This window comes from Schistocerca nitens, chromosome 3 (genome assembly GCF_023898315.1).
Source record: "Schistocerca nitens isolate TAMUIC-IGC-003100 chromosome 3, iqSchNite1.1, whole genome shotgun sequence".
NCBI classification, from domain to species: Eukaryota; Metazoa; Arthropoda; class Insecta; order Orthoptera; family Acrididae; genus Schistocerca; species Schistocerca nitens.
The window spans coordinates 551,343,388-551,364,442 of NC_064616.1; the positions used below are offsets into that span (position 1 = coordinate 551,343,388).

The 21,055-nt window shown below is 41.6% G+C and overlaps 1 protein-coding gene across 4 annotated transcripts in view; it reads left to right on the top strand.

The window, feature by feature from the left end:
• The window catches only part of LOC126248455 (thrombospondin type-1 domain-containing protein 7A-like), a 1,193,762-nt gene that overhangs the window by 658,473 nt on the left and 514,234 nt on the right, over positions 1 to 21,055 (top strand). The gene's annotated exons all lie outside the window — the stretch shown is intronic.

A 21,055-nucleotide genomic window follows, 5' to 3' on the forward strand; every position in this document is an offset into this window, starting at 1 on the left:
CTCCATACAGTTCGAACTTGGCTTCGTCCGATTTTCATCACTTTCCAAAACTTAAAGAACACCTTCGAGGACTTCACTTTGATAGTGATAATGCGGTGCAAGCAGAGGTGACGTTTTATTTCCGTCAGCAAAGTGAAACATTCTGCAGTGACTGTATCACCAAAATGGTCTCTCGTTGACAGAAACGTGTTCATCGCCAGAGTTGCTATGGTGAAGTACAAGTTCCGCTATGCGATGAATGACAGACGCCACTGGAGTACGACCTAGTGACTGAGAGACTGAGCAACTGAGACTGACCCCTCAGGTCCGCGGCGGCGATCTAAATACTTGCAGTTGAGAGGGCGTTGGCGGCATGTTGCTTGTGAGTATGTCTTTGGCCTCTCTCCTGATAGGCGCACTTGATCCAGTGCCTTCTATCCTTCTATCAGTCTTCTTTACTATGTCTTTGCCGACCGGTGTGCTGGTGACAGCTTACGCCAGCTCATTCCTCCCCACCCCACCCCCCAAATGCCTCACCATTGTTGTGTAGGGAGGATGCGAGTGGAAACAGGGAGGGAGGCAAGACGCTGGATGTAGAGATGAGCTGGGAGCCATGACTGTGGAGGACGGCGTACTTCTGGCTGCAACCCTCCATCCGGTTTGCGAGGCAACAAGAACATCCTCCAGAAAACTACTGCCAGCCCTGAGGGCGTGTTCTGGGGCGCTGATGGCGAAGGTGATGGCGGTGGCGGTTCTATGTCTATTGGGTCGGTGAGTGGTGACGGCAGGGCAGAGGGCGCGACGTCGACCCGCTCCTCCTGGGGTGCCCTGTATACCAATGGGAGGCTGCGAAAGCCACTCTAACCCATGTGGCCTTGAATCTGGGGGAAGAAAAGCAGCAGAATCACGAGGCAAATGACACGCACGAATTTGGTCCTGGTGGCTGTGCTGCAATCCATAGGAACCTGCAATGAAGTACGTATAAGAGGCAATGCATTCCTGGATCTCGCCTCTTTCCCAGCGCCGACAGTTGCCATACATCCTGCAGAGAACAAGCTGGCGCGGTACAAAGCGATACTTGCGGACCATTGGCGGCGCCGGATGTTGCGGTAGATGTAGCAAGTGTAGCAGTGTCCGATGGCGACGGCTATGCTTAAGTTCCGCCGGTGATGGTCCGTCTCGTGGGTGGGAGCGATAGGAGGCGAGGAAGAGTTGCAGCGTCTGTTCCCGTGTGTGGGTGGTGTGCAGCTTGACCATCTGTTGCTCAACAGTGCGTTCGAAGCGTTATGCTTTCCCGTTGAACTGGGGGTCAAACGGAGCACTTGTTAGATGACGAATGCCGTTTCTTTCACAAAACTGTTCAAAATCATGTGAAGTAAACTGTGGTACGTTGTCTGACACAAGTACTTCTGGCAAATCGTCTATGCAAAATATGGAGGGAAACGGTTGAATGATGTGGTAGGAGCCATAGGCACCGCAAATGGGAACTTTCTGAAACAGTCTACCACTATGAGACAACGAGTGTTCCAAAATGGTCCTCCAAAGTCAGTGTGTTCTCATTGCCATGGCGATTGAGCCTTAGGCCAAACTGACAGTGTCTGAGATGTTTTCCCGCGCATGAGTGACACTGTGACATCATCTGTTCAATGTGGGCGTCCATGCCCTGCCAAGTACAATGCCGCCGCGCTAACTGTTTAGTGCGATCAATTCCCCAATGTCCTTTGTGGAGAAATCGCAACGCATCCTTTTGCAACACTTTGTGAATAAGCACACTCGACTGTCCACTGTCAGTCTGAACTAGAATCACACCCTCTTGAACTGAAAGGTTATGCCGACGTGCGAAATATCAGCGCACAAATGAGTTCTGGATACTGTTCGATGGAGGAGGCTAAGACGTGCGAATGTAAATAACAACATCTAGAGATCTGGGTCTGCTTCCTTGGCCCGTGCAATTTTTCTATAGTGCAAGAGAAAAGATTCCAGCAATTCAGAGTCTTGCGCATCGATTTGGCAATAAGATGCGGCAGATGCATCAAAATCAGAGTCTGGGCCAATCGGTAGGTGAGATAGAGCGTCTGCATTGACATGCTTTGCCGTAGGTCTGTACACAATTTCATACTGATACTGCGAAAGCAACAAAGCCCATTTTGCAATTTTTGAGCAGTGCGTGTTGGAGCCGGCTTTGGCAGCTGAAACAAGGACAGCCAAGGCTTGTGATCTGTCATTAAATAGAACTTGCGACCCCACAGATAGTGCTGGAATTTTGTCACACCATACACAATAGTAAGAGCTTCTTTTTCTGTTTGAGAATAATGGCACTGATTTTGAGTTAACAACTTTGAGGCAAAAGCAATAGGTCTGTCTTGTGCACCAGTTCTGTGCGAAAACATAGCGCCGATTCCGTAAGAAGAAGCGTCGACTTTCTAAACTACTTGCTTGGCAAGATCAAAATGTACCAAACATCTATCACTGAGCAAGGCATTTCTGAGTTTCCGAAATGCGTCTTGACAGTCTTTAGTCCACACGAAAGGCACATTTTTGCGACGCAAGCGATGCAATGGAGTCACGATCCGAGCGGCGTTCGGTATAAACCGAATGTAGCATGTCATCTTGCCTAACGCTGATTGCAGTTCAGACACATTGCGAGGAACAGGCAGGTCACGGATTACAAGCAAATAAGATTGGTTGGTGTGCACACTCTGACTGTTTACCACATGACCTAAGTGCTGTAGTTCAGTTTGAAAAAAGTCACACTTTTGGAGACGACACTTGAGTCCTGCTTCTGACAACACTCGAAAAAGAGTACGCAAATTTGCAATGTGTTCCTCTGGTGTACGACCTGAGACGACAATATCGTCAAGATAGTTTGAACAAAGTTGCACTTTTGCAGTCAGTTGTTCCAAGTAACGTTGAAAAATGGCGGGTGCGGAAGCACTGCCGGAGGGCAAACGAAACTACTTGAACAGTCCTAAGTGTATATTTACAACAAACACTTTCTGTGATTCTTCACCCAATGGAATTTGCAAGTAGGCATTACGTAAATCTATTTTAGAAAAGTAACGTCCTGCACCAAGACTGTCCACGAGATCCTCAAGGAGAGGTAACGGATAAGTGTCAACTACTGTCTGTGGGTTGACTATAGTCTTGAAGTCAACACAAATGCGAATGCGACGAGAAGGCTGAGGCAACAAAACAAGAGGACTTGCTCATTGACTAGCTTGAACCGGTACAGTTACATCAGTATATTGCAATTCTTTTAACTCACAAGCTACTTCGTCTCTTAAAGCAATTGGAACGAGGCGAGCCCAAGAAAACGTAGGCGGTGCATTGTCTTTCAATGTAACATGCGCTCCAGAGTTATTAGCTTTTCCCATTCCGTTTGAAAATAGTTCAGGAAATTCTTTAAGCAAGCAAGCTGCATTGCCTTTCGGATCAAAAGCCAATAGTCTCGATGCTAAGTCCAAACAAATCAAAATCATCTAAAACGAATATGTCCTCACTGTCTCTTGATTTCAACACAGAAAAATTCACTGTCCTAGTGTGAAATTTCTGGAATAAATGCAAAAACCCAATACAAAATTAGCAAATACGATCACCCCTGCAAGCTAAAACACAAGAGAAGCAAGCAAAATCGTCGGCCAGGTTGATTAACTTCGATCTGCACTGTTGTGTCATCATCGCCACTGTTGTAGTCACGTTGATATTGTTTACTCTTGTACTATAGGAATCAAGGGAGAGGATGTTGTTTGGTGGCCAGAATACTCTTTCTACAACAAAACTGCACACATTTATTGACAGGGTTCTTTAGTTACATAAACAGGAAGCTACTTATCTTCAAGAGAGTCCATGTATAGTGGTACAAGCTCTTCCATAACAGTCCACGGTAGCCTCACTGCTTGTGAAGTACAAATCCCACTATGCGATGAATGACAGACGTCACTGGAGTGCGACCTAGTGGCTGAGATAGGGACTGAGAGACTGAGCAACTGAGACTGAGCCCTCCGGTCCGCAGCGGTGATCTAAATACCTGCCGTCAAGAGGGTGTTGGCGATGTGTTGCTTGCTAGTATGTCTTTGGCCTCTCTCCTGATGGGCGCACTTGATCCAGCGCCTTCTATCGATCTTCTTGATACATCTTTGCCGACCGGTATGCTGGCGACAGATTACTCCAGCACACATTTCCTAATATAATTCCCTCAATATCACAAGATTTAAATCGACTACAGTTAATATCTTTGTTTCATTTTTGTTGATATTTATCTTATAACATCCTTTCAAGATTTTATCCATTCCGTTCAGTTTCACTTCGTCAGTCCTTTGCTGTCTCTGACGGAATAAAAATGTCATCAGTAAGCTTCTAAGCTTTAATGTCTTTTCCCTGAACTTTAATTTCCTTCCTAAATTCCTTATTGGTTCACAAACATCTCCCATAAAGGCACAGGCCATGGCGTGGGCTGGCACATTTATTGAATGACTTGTGCTAATTCTCAACTGAAATATTTAAGAGCATTATGTCACTGCATTCCTCTTACAAAAAGTTTCAAAATCCTTTACATATTACATAATAACATTAAATAACAATACCCATTCCTTCAGTACGTCGTTAGATTCGGAAACTAGCTGTTAGCAACCACCAGAAGGAAGTGTGACACTGAAGATGAGTACGGGAATTGGTTATGTTCTTTACAAAGTAACCATACCACGACAAACCTAAATTTTAATTGCCTGACAGGGAACTGAACCCAACTCCCAGTCCACTAGCTTTAGCGCAGCTCGCGCTGCATACCCTTTTGTAAGTGTAACCCAGCTGACGAACGTTCTGTAGGTAGATTTGAAGAAAGGGATTGCGGCAGTCAGGTAAATGCAGTATTTCTCGATTTCCGAAAAGCATTTGATTCAGTGTAACATCTACGCTTATTGTCGAAAATACAGTCATATGGGATATCAGACAAAATATCTGACTGGACTATGGATTTCTTGATAGGGAGGGCGCAGCATGTTATCTTGGCTGGAGAGTCATCGATAGATGTGCAGGTAACTTCGAGTATACGTTAATAATAACCTCAGGCTTTACGCAGACGGTGGAGTTATCTACAACGAAGTACAAATATTCAGTCAGATCTTGATAAGATTTCAAAATGGTACAGTGATTGGCTACTTGCTTTGAACGACTACTGGAATAAATGCAAGAACCCAATAAAAAATTAGCAAATACGATCACACCTGCAAGCTAAAACACAAGAGAAGCAAGCAAAATCATCGGCGAGTTTGATTAACTTCGATCTGCGCTGTTGTGTCCTCATCGCCACTGTTGTAGTCACGTTGATATTGTTTACTCTTGTACTATAGGAATCAAGGGAGAGGATGTTGTTTGGTGGCCAGTATACTCTTTCTACAACAAAACTGGACACATTTATTGACAGGTTCTTTAGTTACATAAACAGGAAGCTACTTATCTTCAAGAGAGATCATGTATAGTGGAACAAACTCTTCCATAATAGTCAACGGTAGTCTACTGACAAAATTTTAAGCACAGTCTTCAAACGATGAGTCTAGAAATGTACTAGAGCCCCCTACTTATCGCTGCCATAGGGATCGTGAAGATAAGATTAGATTCATTACAGCACGTACAGAGGCAGTTAAGCAATCATTTATCCCGTGGTCCATACGTGAATGAAAAGAGGGAAAGCCCTAATAACTGATACAATGGGCAGTACCCTCTGCCATACATTTCACAGTGACTCGTAGAGTATGAACTATTAGTCTTATAAATAGATCTGGAAGGTATTGAGACCTCACAAACTTCGCGTTCGTCTCGTAATAGATGGCGTTGAGATATCCGCTATCTGCTGACGACATCCAACAAGCTTAGTTTGAAAACATCCATCACTGGCGATCTGTTGTGTGCAAACTGTTATGAACAAGATAAACTAGCAAATATTGTATAACATTAATAAAATAAAGAAATGCATATTTATAACTACACCCGCCTTTCCGAAAAGGTATATAAGATCAGTCATAATAAGTAGCGCTGGTTCCTTCACAAGTATATACGTTTGTCAAGAAACCGAAAATACACTAGCCGTCCCACTTACTACTTATCCTTATTTCACCTGGCTCTGAGTTGTCACTTTGGTGTATAAAAATGCAGAAGGTAACCTTTATGATACGGAAATTTGATTTCCGTCCACAAGTTCTATTACGTATTCCCGACATGCTACCGGTTGGAACAGCGACCATCACAGAAAAAAGTACTCTTTTTTATTCTATAGTCACAATTTTGTATTTTGCATACTGGCTACTGATTTCAGTACACAGTACAATTCTCAGGCTATTCTACAATCAAAAAATCATAGTACATTGATAAAATAATAAAGTGAGAAACGTTTACAAAATTTTGTCTCCATAATAGCAAACGTATGGTAGCAAGTTCAGCCCTAAAATATATAGTTAGCCCCTTAGCCGTGGCACGCAGTCGTCACGCTCGCTCCCCAAGTAGGTGTTTCAAATACTAAAAGTGAAGATCAGTGCAAGCTCCAAGTGGGTGGTAAACCCCATCTGAGACTATATATGACCACGAGACCGATATCAAACGAGTATCGTGAGGGATAGTTGAAAAGAACTTTGAGGAAAGAGTTCAAAAGTACGTGAAACAGTTCTGGGGCAGCAGTGCTGAGACTGCTCCTCAATATAGAGTTTCTTTCTTTTCCTACTTAAAGAAGAGTAACACTGTGAAAAACATCCAAAGACTAAAAATTGCATAAAATATGAAATTTACAAAATCACATGATAAACAACAGGAATAAAAAATGGTTCACATGGCTCTGAGCACTATGGGACTTAACACCTATGGTCATGAGTCCCCTAGAACTTAGAACTACTTAAACCTAACTAACCTAAGGACATCACACAACAAGAATAAATTAGTCCCCACTGCAGTAAAACACTAAAAGCAAACTGGCAAATCACGGAAGCCATGTTAAAATTCACCGTCGGTATATGGTTTATATCACTACAAAACATCGATATGACCATGAATGATTTTTTCAAGTAGGCGTCATCATGACAACAAATTCTTACGTAGAGGGCACTCTTCTCGCTGCTGGCCGCAATTTACGACTATTTAAAGCTTAGCATTGACCTTTGCTTTTAGTATTTGACACATCTACTTGCGAAGCGAGCGCCACGAATGCGCGTCAGATGTATGAGGCCATCTATACATTTTATATCATACGTTTACTATTATAGGAACAAAATATTTTTAATTGTTTCTCACATTATTATTTTAACCATTACTGTGATATTTTTATCACAGGATGGCCTGAGGATGGTACTATGTACCTAAATTCGTAGCCAGTATGCAAAATATAAAATTGCGACTATAGAATAAAACAAATACTTAATGTTCTATGCATATGATTTCAGGGCCCTTGTGCAGTACTTCACCCTCTAAGGCAGAGGTTCCCAAACTTTTGTTTGTCACGCTCCCCTTCTGCCGAAAAGAAAACTTTCGTGCTCCCCCCCCAAACCCTAAAAAAATATAGAGATTTTCATCAATTATCAAGAAACCATTGAAAAATTTGTGATGGTGACGTCATGTAACATGGTGGGCTGTTAATGTATCGAGTCGCAGTTATTACGTCATCAGTCTAGTCTTGTGATTATAAGCCACTCCGAAAGTAAAGAAAGTCCTTGGTAAACAAGGAAAAATATTTGCGACCTTTGCAGATTAGTGGATGCGGGCTATTATTTTAAGTTGAGTGTAGCTTATTACTTTCACTCATTATCAAAAATAGTCACTCAGTCACGGTGTTAACGAACATCACTGATTTGTACGCCTATAGCGCTCCCCATTGTCATTGCGCATAGGTTGGCATTTATGTCAACGACGACAGCTACCGAACGGCGACAAAGGGCCAGTTCTCAGAACCAGACAAAAAATAAAAAATTAGTTTTACGTAATAATCGTGCAGACTACACAGAACTTTAAAAAATATGAATAAAACAACTTCCTTGCATTGATTACATTCCCTTGCTGCACACCATTTCTTCACCCGTATACGATTTTAGGACTACTCTTCGCTTGCCACATCTAGGATAAACTTTCGCTGTGTCTTCATCCAGAAGAAATACTATTATTAGTTGAAATAACATACCACACGTAATATCAGAATCCATAAGGATCACACGCAGTATTTATATTTAAATCAGATTCACTATGTTTATTTTATATTGTTTCTTCGAAATAGTTTTTTGATAATTTTACATTGTTACCCACATGTAAGGATAGTTAGGAGGAAACTAACAAGTTCTCTTATAATGTGACGTATCTATTATAAAAATATTATTTCCACACACATATGGCAAGAAACAAACAAATAAATCAATGTGAAGGATGAGCTTTCATATTTTTTACAAGATTTTGAATTCTTGGCTGAATAGTAGAAACAGCGCAACGTAAATCATTGGCAATGCTGAGTTTGCTTCTAATCTTATTTTTTATCGCCACTACCGCTGAAAATGCTCTTTCGCACAAATAAGTGCTTGAAAATGGTAAATACAGTTTCAGTGTTTGTTCTGCTGTGCTGGGATACACCGTGAGATATTTCACCCAAAATAAAGGCTTATCCATCTTCTCAAAGTCATACTTCACTGCAGAATCCTTTTTAATTTCTAAGACTTCCTCTTGTAGTCTGTCTGGCAACACATCCACGTCAACGTGAAATGGAACCGTCGCTAACCCATAATAAATTTTATCATCACAACTGTTAGGGAAGTATCGTTCGAATTCATCAGTGAGGTGCTGCAAATGGTTTGATATTTTACTCTTAGTATCAGTATCCTTAAAATCGTTTTGAAATCGGGCTTCTTCCAGGATTCCAAACAACCTGGGAAAGCAGGAATAATTGCAGGCTAAAATTTTACGTTTCCATAGTTGCAACTTATCAGTAAACGCTTTGATGGCATCCCGATGAAAAATTATGTTTGACTCTCCACCTTGTAATTTCAAATTCAGTGTGTTTAAAGATTCGAAAATATCTGACAGATAATCCAATGCAACATGAACACCGGGCTTTCTAAATTCCACATACAATTCAGTTTGTTTGTTATTTTCCAAAAACTGCATCACTTCGTCTCGAAGTTCAAATAATCTTCCTAGTATATTTCCTTTTGAGAGCCAGCGTACTTCTGTATGAAGTACTCTGCTCAGAACGAACACTTGTACTAGTTTCGCATTCACGTTTTGCACATTTTTCTGGTGACAAAGGGCATAACCCTGGCGTCCAAATTACGAACCCGCCAGTTCATTTGAATCGTATACAGTCTGTAAAGTCACTGTAATCGCATCACATTAGGATCCGCGGGTTGACACAATAATAAAACGGCATTTTTGCAGTTACGCAGTGTAAGTGATTATTACTCTGATGAACATAGCCTACTACGGCTAAAAGTTATGACATGATTACGTTCAGTTCATGTGTACAAATGCACGGAATAGTTAATACCTGAATCTTCTGTTTTCCAGTTGTCAGAAGTAAGTTGTTTACAAATCTGATATATTAGAATTAACGCATATCGCCTTCGTAATTTTGAGAGTTTCTGTGTGTGACATTCTAAACGAGACATTCTAAACGTGATCTTCAAAAGCTGTATGTTCTAGGATAGGTTATTGAGACATGATTGCGGGAAGTGGGACGCCAAACGGTTGCATTTAGCAAAATAATCTATCATTAATACCCGCACATTCATTTTTATTAAAATATCGATATTAAAAAGAAATATTAGGTTTATACCACTAACTCCACCCGCGCCCCCCTTGCAACATTATCACCCCCCCCCCAGGGGGGCGCCCCCCCTCCCCCCCCCCCCCCCCAGTTTGGGAACCTCTGCTCTAAGGAACACAGTGAAATCCCTTTTTCATCTTAGAGTCAAGCTTATCTCCATTCACAGTACTCCTACTAGTGATCACCTCAATGGACGGATTTATAGTAAACAAACTGGATTCAAATCTAATTCCTTCTTGTTCACATACTGAGTGAGGAGATGACGGGTGAGATCGCTGAGACTCATACAGGAGGAGCGGATATCGAATCCTCGTTCTGTTAACCATATTTAGATTTTGCACCGTTCCTGTAAATAGCTTCAGAGGAATATCGGACAGTTTATTTATCAATGCCGTGGTCAACTGTCTCCCACAATCACATCCGTCTGAGTTTTTACTGTTTATAACTGCCTGGGTGTAATATTCTTGTGTTATTGCACTTAATTTTTTTAACAGCTAGTGTTTTCTCAAAATGTGTCTACATCTAACACACAGAGAGTAAGTTCAGTATGATTGTGTTCGTGGGACTTCATTGCTGACCGACGTTCTTAAGTAGGTAATGTAAAGGTAAAGTTCCGCGCTCTGACCATAGACGAGCTAATCAGGTCCGACCGACAGCCGTGTCATCGTCTACCAAGGTCCATATCAGATACAATAAGGAGAGACATCTGTTCAACACACCGCTCTCCCTGTCGTTGTCGGGTTTCTTGACTATGGAATCACTATTAATCGGTCGGGTGGCTCCTCAATTGGTATCAGGAGGCTGAGTGTACTCCGTACCAGTCCTCTCACCAAGAAAAGACAGCTAGCAGTACCAAGAACCGAACTCGGATCCTCTGCATGGCACTCAGCTGCCCTGACCACTCATCTACGGAGGCGGATGACGCCCATAAGTGCTGCTCATAAGTACTCCGATGTCGCTGAGGTCTTCAGTCTGAAGAGGTTTGATGAAGCTCTCCTCACAAATCTATCCAATGCATTCTCTTCAACTCTGCATACTATGGCAACCTATATCCACTTGAATCTCCTTACTGTAATAGAGTCTTGGTCTCCATCTACTCGATCTACCCGGTTAATCTTCAGAATTCTTCTGCAGGACCACATTACCAAAACTTCTATACTCTTCTTGTCTGAACTACTCATCGTAAACGTTTCACTTCCATACAGGGTTATGTTACAGATAGATATCTTCAAAAAGGACTTCCTAACACTTAAATTTTTATTGGATGTTAACGAACTCCTCTTTTCCAGAAATGCTTTTCCTGCTATAGCCACTCTGCATTTTAAGTCCTCTCTACGTCGGGGGTCATCTGTTCTGATGGTCAAATAGCAAAACTCGTCTACTACGTTTAGTGTCCCAGTTCTCAGTCTAATTCCCTCAGCGTCATCTGATTTAATATCATGACATTCCGTTAATCTTGTTTTACTTTTGTTGATGATATTCCTAGAACCTCTTTTGAAGACACTATCTATTCCATTTCTCTGCTCTTCTGAGTCATTTGTGGTCTCTGACAAAACTACAGTGTCATCGGCAGACTTCAGTTTTTATTTCTTCTCCCTGACCTCTAATTCTCTTTCCAAATTTCTCCGTGGTTTCCTTCAAAGACTGAATAACATCGGCAGTATGTTATAACCCTGTATCACTACCTATTCAACTACTGTTTCTGTTTCATATTCTTCGACTCTCATAAGTATAGTCTGGTTTCTCTAAATTTTATTTGTGTATTTTATAACTGCTACTTTCAGAATTTCAAAGAATGTATTCCATTCCACACTGCCAAAAGCTTGTATTCCAGAAATTAAATATAAGTATCAAAAGTAGTGAGACATACTCTTCCACTACCAAAGACACCGTAATGAAGTATGATTTTTATTGGTGCAAAACTGTGCGAGATAGCGAGAGCAAGAACGGACTGACGCTACAGCTAGTGCAGCCATTAGGGACAAAATGTGACGTCTTCAAATACCTCACTTATAAAAAAAAAGGTAAATAATCAGGTGTCAATGAAAGCAAGTAACTGGCATTGTGAAATGATGGTATGCTGCAGCAGGAACAACAATCGAATCGAGACGTTCGTCGTTTTATCTACGGAGACGCGACTCATGAAGAGAAATATGTACGAGTATGAGGAATTATTGCCAGCTACGTATCGTTTTTCTTGGGAGGCAGATGCGGAAGCAACGTGTTCAGAACCCCAGTTTCTCTTATTTAGTACGACATACTGGAGACAGTATCTGATAGCAGACAAGCTTTCGCTTTTATAGAAAAATTATTCTAGTAAAGATAAAACTGGCATGTAGTGCATGTTTTTCTAACTTTGCAAGTGACGTATGTACTTTTCGCAGTGAGAGAGAACATTTCGAGCATATTTCTGAGTGGCTGGATAGGCTTTGAAACTTACGTCAGATTGAAGCTGTGTTCCGGACCCGGAATCGAGCCCGACCTTTAGAGTAGGAGAGCCTCGGCAGAAGTGAGGTAGCGGCACAGTAAGCTTTGAGGTGGGTCCCAGACTGCTCAGTCAGCAGAGCGTGGCCTGACAAAGGCAAATTTCTGCGTCAGTGTAGACGGTTTTAATCAGTGAGGAAGGAGGAAAGTTCATTTCAAAGCACTCCGTACTACAAAGTAAACTCTAATTCTGAGTACATGTTACTTTAGAGCAAATAAATAATGTTGACATAACATTGAGCTTTTGTTTGATAGCAAATTTTATTGCTTTTAACTTTGTTTGTCAACGTACATGTATAATTTCATGTACGAGAGTATGCGTTTGTCGGCCATTTCCACTTTGTTTTTGTAATTTCTTGTGGTGCGTGCGTGCGAGCGTGCGTGCGCACGTGCGCGTGTGCGTGCGGTTGCGTGTTCGTGTATGTGTGTGTGAGTGTGCGTGTGCATCTGTGTGTGTGTGTTTGTGTGTGTGTGTGTGTGTTTGTGCATATGTGTGTGTGAATGTGTGCATGAGTGCGTGCGTGCGTGCGTGATTGAGTGAGTGTGACGGGTGATACGGACAGGTGATGGGTGGGTGTGCGTTGGGTGTGAACGTGGCCGTATGCGTATTTGCACGCGTGATTTCCCTAGAATCGATCGAGCAGAGATAATTCTTCCTCTAAGCTTTTTCTCTTCAATCAACGTCAGCCAATGCATAATCCATCCATCTTCCTGTGGGTCTTCTCTTCGACCTAGTGGAGTATTTTTTCTTTCGTCATTGTCTCTGGCATCTTATTACCTAAATTCAACTTCAGATACAGTAACCTACACTTTCTTTGGAATTTGATAAATTTGAGAAGACCCAGTGGAGTATTTTTTCTTTCGTCATTATCTCTGGCATCTTATTACATAAATTCAACTTCAGATACAGTAACCTACACTTTCTTTGGAATTTGATAAATTTAGCTACATTTTCCCATAATTCAATATTATGTCTCATTCTCCAACCCTCTGCCTCCCTCACTGGCCTATTATTTGCAGTATTTTCTCATAGTAATGCTGTTAGGTTTTTTGTATCAGCTTCTGACGTGTTCCACAGTTCTGATCGACAAATAACAACCGATCACACAGAGAAATATGATAGTTTTAATTTTGTTGTTCTTATAATACCTGTAAGTTTGCAAAACAAAATCAATTTCCCGCTTGTATCCTATACGTACAACAATGTGTCATATTATCGTCATCCAGTATAGAGAAACCTGTTTAAATGATTGTTGTTGTTGTTGTGGTCTTCAGTCGTGAGACTGGTTTGATGCAGCTCTCCATGCTGCTCTATCCTGTGCAAGCTTCTTCATCTCCCAGTACCTACTGCAACCTACATCCTTCAGAATCTGCTTAGTGTGTTCATCTCTTGGTCTCCCTCTACGATTTTTACCCTCCACGCTGCCCTCCAATGCTAAATTTGTGATCCCTTGATGCCTCAAAACATGTCCTACCAACCGATCCCTTCTTCTAGTCAAGTTGTGCCACAAACTTCTCTTCTCCCCAATCCTATTCAATACCTCCTCATTAGTTACGTGATCTACCCACCTTATCTTCAGCATTCTTCTGTAGCACCACATTTCGAAAGCTTCTATTCTCTTCTTGTCCAAACTGGTTATCGTCCATGTTTCACTTCCATACATGGCTACACTCCATACAAATACTTTCAGAAACGACTTCCTGACACTTAAATCTATACTCGATGTTAACAAATTTCTCTTCTTCAGAAACGATTTCCTTGCCATTGCCAGTCTACATTTTATATCCTCTCTACTTCGACCATCATCAGTTATTTTACTCCCTAAATAGCAAAACTCCTTTATTACTTTAAGTGTCTCATTTCCTAATCTAATCCCCTCAGAATCATCCGATTTAATTTGACTACATTCCATTATCCTCGTTTTGCTTTTGTTGATGTTCATCTTATATCCTCCTTTCAAGGCACTGTCCATTCCGTTCAACTGCTCTTCCAAGTCCTTTGCTGTCTCTGACAGAATTACAATGTCATCGGCGAACCTCAAAGTTTTTACTTCTTCTCGATGAATTTTAATACCTACTCCGAATTTTTCTTTTGTTTCCTTTACTGCTTGCTCAATATACAGATTGAATAACATCAGGGAGAGGCTACAACCCTGTCTCACTCCTTTCCCAACCACTGCTTCCCTTTCATGCCCCTCGACTCTTATAACTGCCATCTGGTTTCTGTACAAATTGTAAATAGCCTTTCGCTACCTGTATTTTATCCCCGCCACCTTCAGAATTTGAAAGAGAGTATTCCATTTAACGTTGTCAAAAGCTTTCTCTAAGTCTACAAATGCTAGAAACGTAGGTTTGCCTTTTCTTAATCTTTCTTCTAAGATAAGTCGTAAGGTTAGTATTGCCTCACGTGTTCCAACATTTCTACGGAATCCAAACTGATCTTCCCCGAGGTCCGCTTCTACCACTTTTTCCATTCGCCTGTAAAAAATTCGCGTTAGTATTTTGCAGCTGTGACTTATTAAACTGATAGTTCAGTAATTTTCACATCTGTCAACACCTGCTTTCTTTGGTATTGGAATTATTATATTCTTCTTGAAGTCTGTGGGTATTTCGCCTGTCTCATACATCTTGCTCACCAGATGGTAGAGTTTTGTCATGACTGGCTCTCCCAAGGCCATCAGTAGTTCTAATGGAATGTTGTCTACTCCCGGGGCCTTGTTTCGACTCAGGTCTTTCAGTGCTCTGTCAAACTCTTCACGCAGTATCTTATCTCCCATTTCATCTTCATCTACATCCTCTTCCATTTCCATAATACTGTCCTCAAGTACATCGCCCTTGTATAAACCCTCTATATACTCCTTCCACCTTTCTGCCTTCCCTTCTTTGCTTAGAACTGGGTTGCCATCTGAGCTCTTGATATTCATACAAGTGGTTCTCTTCTCTCCAAAGGTCTCTTTAATTTTCCTGTAGGCAGTATCTATCTTACCCCTCGTGAGACAAGCCTCTACATCCTTACATTTGTCCTCTAGCCATCCCTGCTTAGCCATTTTGCACTTTCTGTCGATCTCATTTTTGAGACGTTTGTATTCCCTTTTGCCTGCTTCATTTACTGCATTTTTATATTTTCTCCTTTCATCAATTAAATTCAATATTTCTTCTGTTACCCAAGGATTTCCATTAGCCCTCGTCTCTTTACCTACTTGATCCTCTGCTGCCTTCACTACTTCATCCCTCAGAGCTACCCATTCTTCTTCTACTGTATTTCTTTCCCCCATTCCTGTCAATTGTTCCCTTATTCTCTCCCTGAAACTCTCTACAACCTCTGGTTCTTTCAGTTTATCCAGGTCCCATTTAAATGATGTGCTTGATAATTTTGAAATATCTATTAATTGACTGCAGGTCGTGTAGTGATTTTCCGATTTTAAAACTGGACCTTACTTTCTTTGTCTTGTTTTCATTTACAGTGACATACGTTATTGTTTCTACTTCCACCATTACACCAATTATTTATTTAATATATTTTTATCTCTTACCGTAATGCTGATACCATCTGCGTATGGATATTTCTGACTAGACTGGATCATAACCGTGTCTTTTTTGTTCATTTTCTGTATGAGACTAGACAGTGTTATGTTAACCAGCTCTGAGGAGGGATCATTACCCTGTCACACCAATTGTATAGTTAAGGCTCTTGATCATTCTATTAATCACCCACAGTTTTCTTACTTTCTCAGCTGTATTAATATTTTTGTCAAAGGTGTCAGTTCTTTTACGTCTGTATTCATCGTACGCCTGTCAAAACTATCAAATTTCTGTGCGAAATCAGCAAATAGGAAGTGAAGATCTACATCATTTCCATAAAATGACTGTTATTTGCCTAAGAAGAAACAGGTGATGCGAGGATCTTCAGTTTGGTGGATAGCATGATATTTTCAGTGCATTTCTTATCATTTCATTTAGCATTCTTTAAAATACGACGTACAGATTACTGAGATTGCCTTTATAATAATTTTCTTATGCATAGAACGTATTACTCCTGTTTTTTGATTCTCTGCCGCTTTTTAGTTTTCTCATGTCCTAGTTAATAGCTCTCCTGTTTCAGGATGAATATTACATGTGTTACAAGGTGGTAGTATAGACTAATTCCACATAATAAATTTCAATTTTTAGTATTTGCAGAGATACAGTTGTTAGAATTTAGCCCAAACAAATACTCAGCATCGGTAAATACACTCTAAGGAAAAACAAAACGCACAGCACAAAGGAATTACCCCAATGGGGCGGAAATCGATAGATGTGACATACATGTACAGATAACAACTGACTACAATTTCAGAAAAACTGGATGAATTATTCAAGAGAAAGAGCTTCAAAAATTAAGCAAGTCAGTAACGGGTTGGTCCACCTCTGGCCCTTATGCAAGCAGCTATTCGGATTGGCATTGATGAACAGAGATGTGGATGTCCTCCTGACGGATATCGTGCCAAATGATGAAAGACATTAGATTGTCTCAATGCAAGCTGGTCAGAGGTACTTGTAAATAACGCTCCTTATGTTCTCAACTGGGGAGAGATTCAGCTTCATTGCTGGCCAAGGTGGGGTTTGGCAAGCACGAAACAAGCAGTAGAAACTGTCGTTGTGTGTAGCAGGACATGATCTCGCTGAAATTAAAGCCCAGGATGGCTAACCATAGAATATCGTCGACGTACCTCTGTGCTGTAAGGATGTTGCGTATGACAACCAAAGGGGTCGTGCTATGAAATGAAATGGCACCCCGGACCAGCTCTCCTGGTTGTCAGACCGTGATTGTCAGGTTGGTATACCACTGCTGGCCGGCACGTCTCGAGACACGGCTCACTGGCCATCGGGGCATGGAAATCATTGACTGGAGTAGAATTATCTTCAGTGATGAGTCCTGCTTCGAATTGCTCCACTTCGGCGAATGAGGCTGAAACAATGATGAAGACGGTACAACACCCAATCCTCGGGCAGAGAAAATCTGTGGCCAGGCCGGGAATCGAACCCGGGCCCCGCGCGTGGTATTTCACCGCGCCAACCACTCATCTATGGAGGTAGACATGTTAGCGGATAAATGACTCTAATTATTTATAAAATCTACACGTTTCTACTTGTCTTGTTGCGTATATCCTCTGCATTTAGACTTCATTCATCGTCAAATCATTTCTTCTTGTTGCTTCTACCGAATCTTTGACTGTTTTCTGTTTCTTATTCTAATTCTTTTGGTGTGCTATGTCTTCTTAGTTGATATCAGAGCACAATTTATTTTATTTTTTTTATTTTTTAATATTTCACGTTCGTTCAGTATTTCTTAGTTCTAATTGATTCTCTTTCCGAGTTAGTAATCTGAATCACAGTTTCGTCACTTACAATCCAGTACAGCTACACGAGTAAGGAGAAGAAAAATACATTTCTAAACACATAGTCAATTTCATTAACCATCTTATTAACAATCGACTTCCATATTCCGAAGTGTATGATTTTTATGAGGAAAGTAGGTAATGAAATTGAGTTAGTTACTCTTAGCAGCAAAACAATTAGAATAATTAAATTATCTGGACAAATACATACATTTCTGTTGAAATTACCGGTGTAACAACGTGGTTTCGGCAGTGGTAGCACTACACCGCGGCCCGTGTCTTACGATCTGCGGATGTCCGATGTCGACCGAGACCAGTAATTTCGTTAGAAATATATATGATTGTGTCGTACAATTAAATCGTTCTGAAATCAATCAACCACTGTGGTCTCGAAATTGATAGAACTGTCGTCCTTTTCAAACTAATTTAGCAAAGTACTATTGTCATTACCTTCTACATGTAAAATATCCTCCTGATAGCCCCCTGTATTCATATTGCCCAAGTATGTATGAAAGTATACCCAAACTGGAAATAAGTCATATTTTTCCACATTATTGTGATTTATGATGTTCATAACATTACTCTCTTTTTACTTTTCCTAGGTATGTTGTTATTACTGTTAAATCCTAGAATACCCCTTTTAAACTTGGAGTGATGGGTCTTATATTTATGTATTAGATTTTCCTTTCTAATTTTTCTTGTTATCAGTTCTGTTCTACATTGATCCGAACGTGTTTGGATCACTAAACAGAACATAATACCTTTGGCTTGAATCCTTGTAGTGTCACTATGTCGCACTTTAAATTCCGAGTATTTTCATCTATTTCTTTCACTTTTCTAGAGACGGGTGCTCTCTTCCGCTATCGTTGAATTATTTGGTACACTTTTGTAATGTAATTCCGCTGTGGGGCCACATCACCCCTCCCTCTTCCACCACTCAACCCTCACTGTCGGTGACCATGCACTTAGCTTCGCCATCACCAGCATAAAAATCACCATGTTGCTATGATAAGTAGTGTCTTATTGAAAGGGGGAAATAACATCTTTCCGAAATTATGGCTTATGTTATGGACAGAAACAAGACACTGACAGCCCAAAGTTTGAAAATTTGCTCAGAATTATTCTGGACCTAATATAGAACAGTTTTACCAGCAAGAGTATGAAAGCTGTTTACGCAAAGACACAAATCTAACAACGTTTCGCTTGCACTCACCAAGTCACTGATGGAATACCGGTCCCTTTGCAAACAATTCCAACTTTCCCCATCTGCAGTACATCAGGGTCTCATCAGTCTCGAAATGGGAAATTAAGGCGAAAACTAAAAATGTTTTATTTGCAACAGTTCCACCTATAGTCACCGCTCCGACAGAGACGTTTGCTGTAACATAGTACCAATTTTCCAATACCCTCGTCGTAGAAGGCAGCCGCCCGTGTTTTCTGCGAACTCTCTGTACGCATCTGCACCTAATAGCCAGCGCTTCACGTGAGCAGAGGTATAAAATCAGAGAAAGCCAAGTTCGGCGTGTAAAGTGGGTGATCATACACGTGCCATCGAAAACGCTGCAGGGGCGTCCTCACTATTTTCTAGGCATCTTTACGTGATCAGTGTGTGCTCATATCTGTAAAGAGCGAAGGCACACGATCGTCAGGCATACTAGAGACACTGTCCAATACATCTATGCAAAGATTCGTCGGATTTTCACAATGGTTTCCATTTCACGATCCATCGGACCTTACCCTTCGAATAGCCCTCGTAGGACTCGTCGAAGATTTTCGGGAAAATTGGTACACTCAATATGAACCATGACAAATACATAAAATATCCAATCGAAAGTGCCTGCACATCTGTCAGTGATCGTTAATGTGGGATGTGTCGACCCTTCACCTTTGTACGCTGCAGTCTGGAACCGCAAGACCGCTACGGTCGCAGGTTCCAATCCTGCCTCGGGCATGGATGTTTGTGATGTCCTTAGGTTAGTTAGGTTTAACTAGTTCTAAGTTCTAGGGGACTAATGACCTCAGCAGTTGAGTCCCATAGTGCTCAGAGCCATTTGAACCATTTTTCACCTTTGTAATGACTTCAATTCTACTGGGGACACTTTCAGGGAGGGATCTGATTATCTGGAAAGGATTGGCAGGAAGGTAAGATAATGGGTCTGTAGCGCAGTCGACGAGTCCGATTCTTGTGGCATCGAGTAGTCAATTCCGCATTACATAGGGATGTCCAGATACTTTTGATCAGATAATGACATACTATAGTGAGCTGACAAAAGTCATCAGATACCTCTCAGTATCGTGTCAGACCTGCCCAGCGTAGAGTAGCAGCTGGACGTGGCATGGACTCAACAAGTCCTTGGAAGTCCCCTGCAGAAATACTGAGCCGTTTGCCTCTATGCCCATCCATAATTGCGGAAGTGTTGTCAGGGCAGGATTTTGTATACGAAATGACTTCTCAATTATGTCCCATAAGTGTTCGATGGGAACATTGTCGGCCGATAAGGGTGGCCAAATCATTCGTTCGAATTGTCCAGATTGTTCTTCAAATCAATGGCGTTGATTCGTGGCCTGGTAACATGGAAAAATGTCATCATAAAAATTTCGTCGATGTTTGAGAGCATGAAGTCCATTAATGCTCTCCAAATAGCCGAACATAGCCATTCACAATCAGGGATTTGTCCAGTTGGATCAGAGGACCCAGTCCATTCCATGTAAATACAGCCCACACCATGGACCGCCACCAGCCTACGCAGTACCTTGTTGACACCTTGGGTCCACGGCTTGTTGAACTCTGCGCCACACTCGAACCCTACTATCAGCTCTGACCAACCGAAATCGGGACTCAACTGATCAGGCCACGGTTTTACGGTCACCTTTGGTCCAACCGATATGGCCACGAGCCCAGGAGGTGCTTTGCAGGCGATGTCGTGCCATTAACAAAGGCACTCGCGTCTGTCGTCTGCCGCCATAGCCCACTAACGCCAAATCTTGCCGCACTGTCCTAACGGATACGTTAGTCGTACGTCACACATTCATTTCTCCGGTTATTTAACACAGTGTTGTTTCTCTGTAAGCACTGACAAGTCTACGCAAACGGCGCTGCTCATGGTCGTTAAGTGAATGCCTTCAGTCACTGCGTTGTCTGTGATGATAATGCCTGAAATTTTGTATCCTCGTCACACTCATAACACTGTGGAATCGGAATACTGAATTACTTAACGATTTCCGACATGGAATGTCCGATGCGTCTAGCTGCAATTGCCATTCCATGTTCAAACTCTGTTAATTCCCGTCGTGGGGCCATAATCACGTCGGAAACCTTTCCACGTGAATCAGCTGAGTACAAGTGAGAGCTCCGCCAATGCAATACCCTTCTGTACCTTGTGTACGCGATACTACCGCCAACTGTGTATGTGCCATCGCTATCCTATGA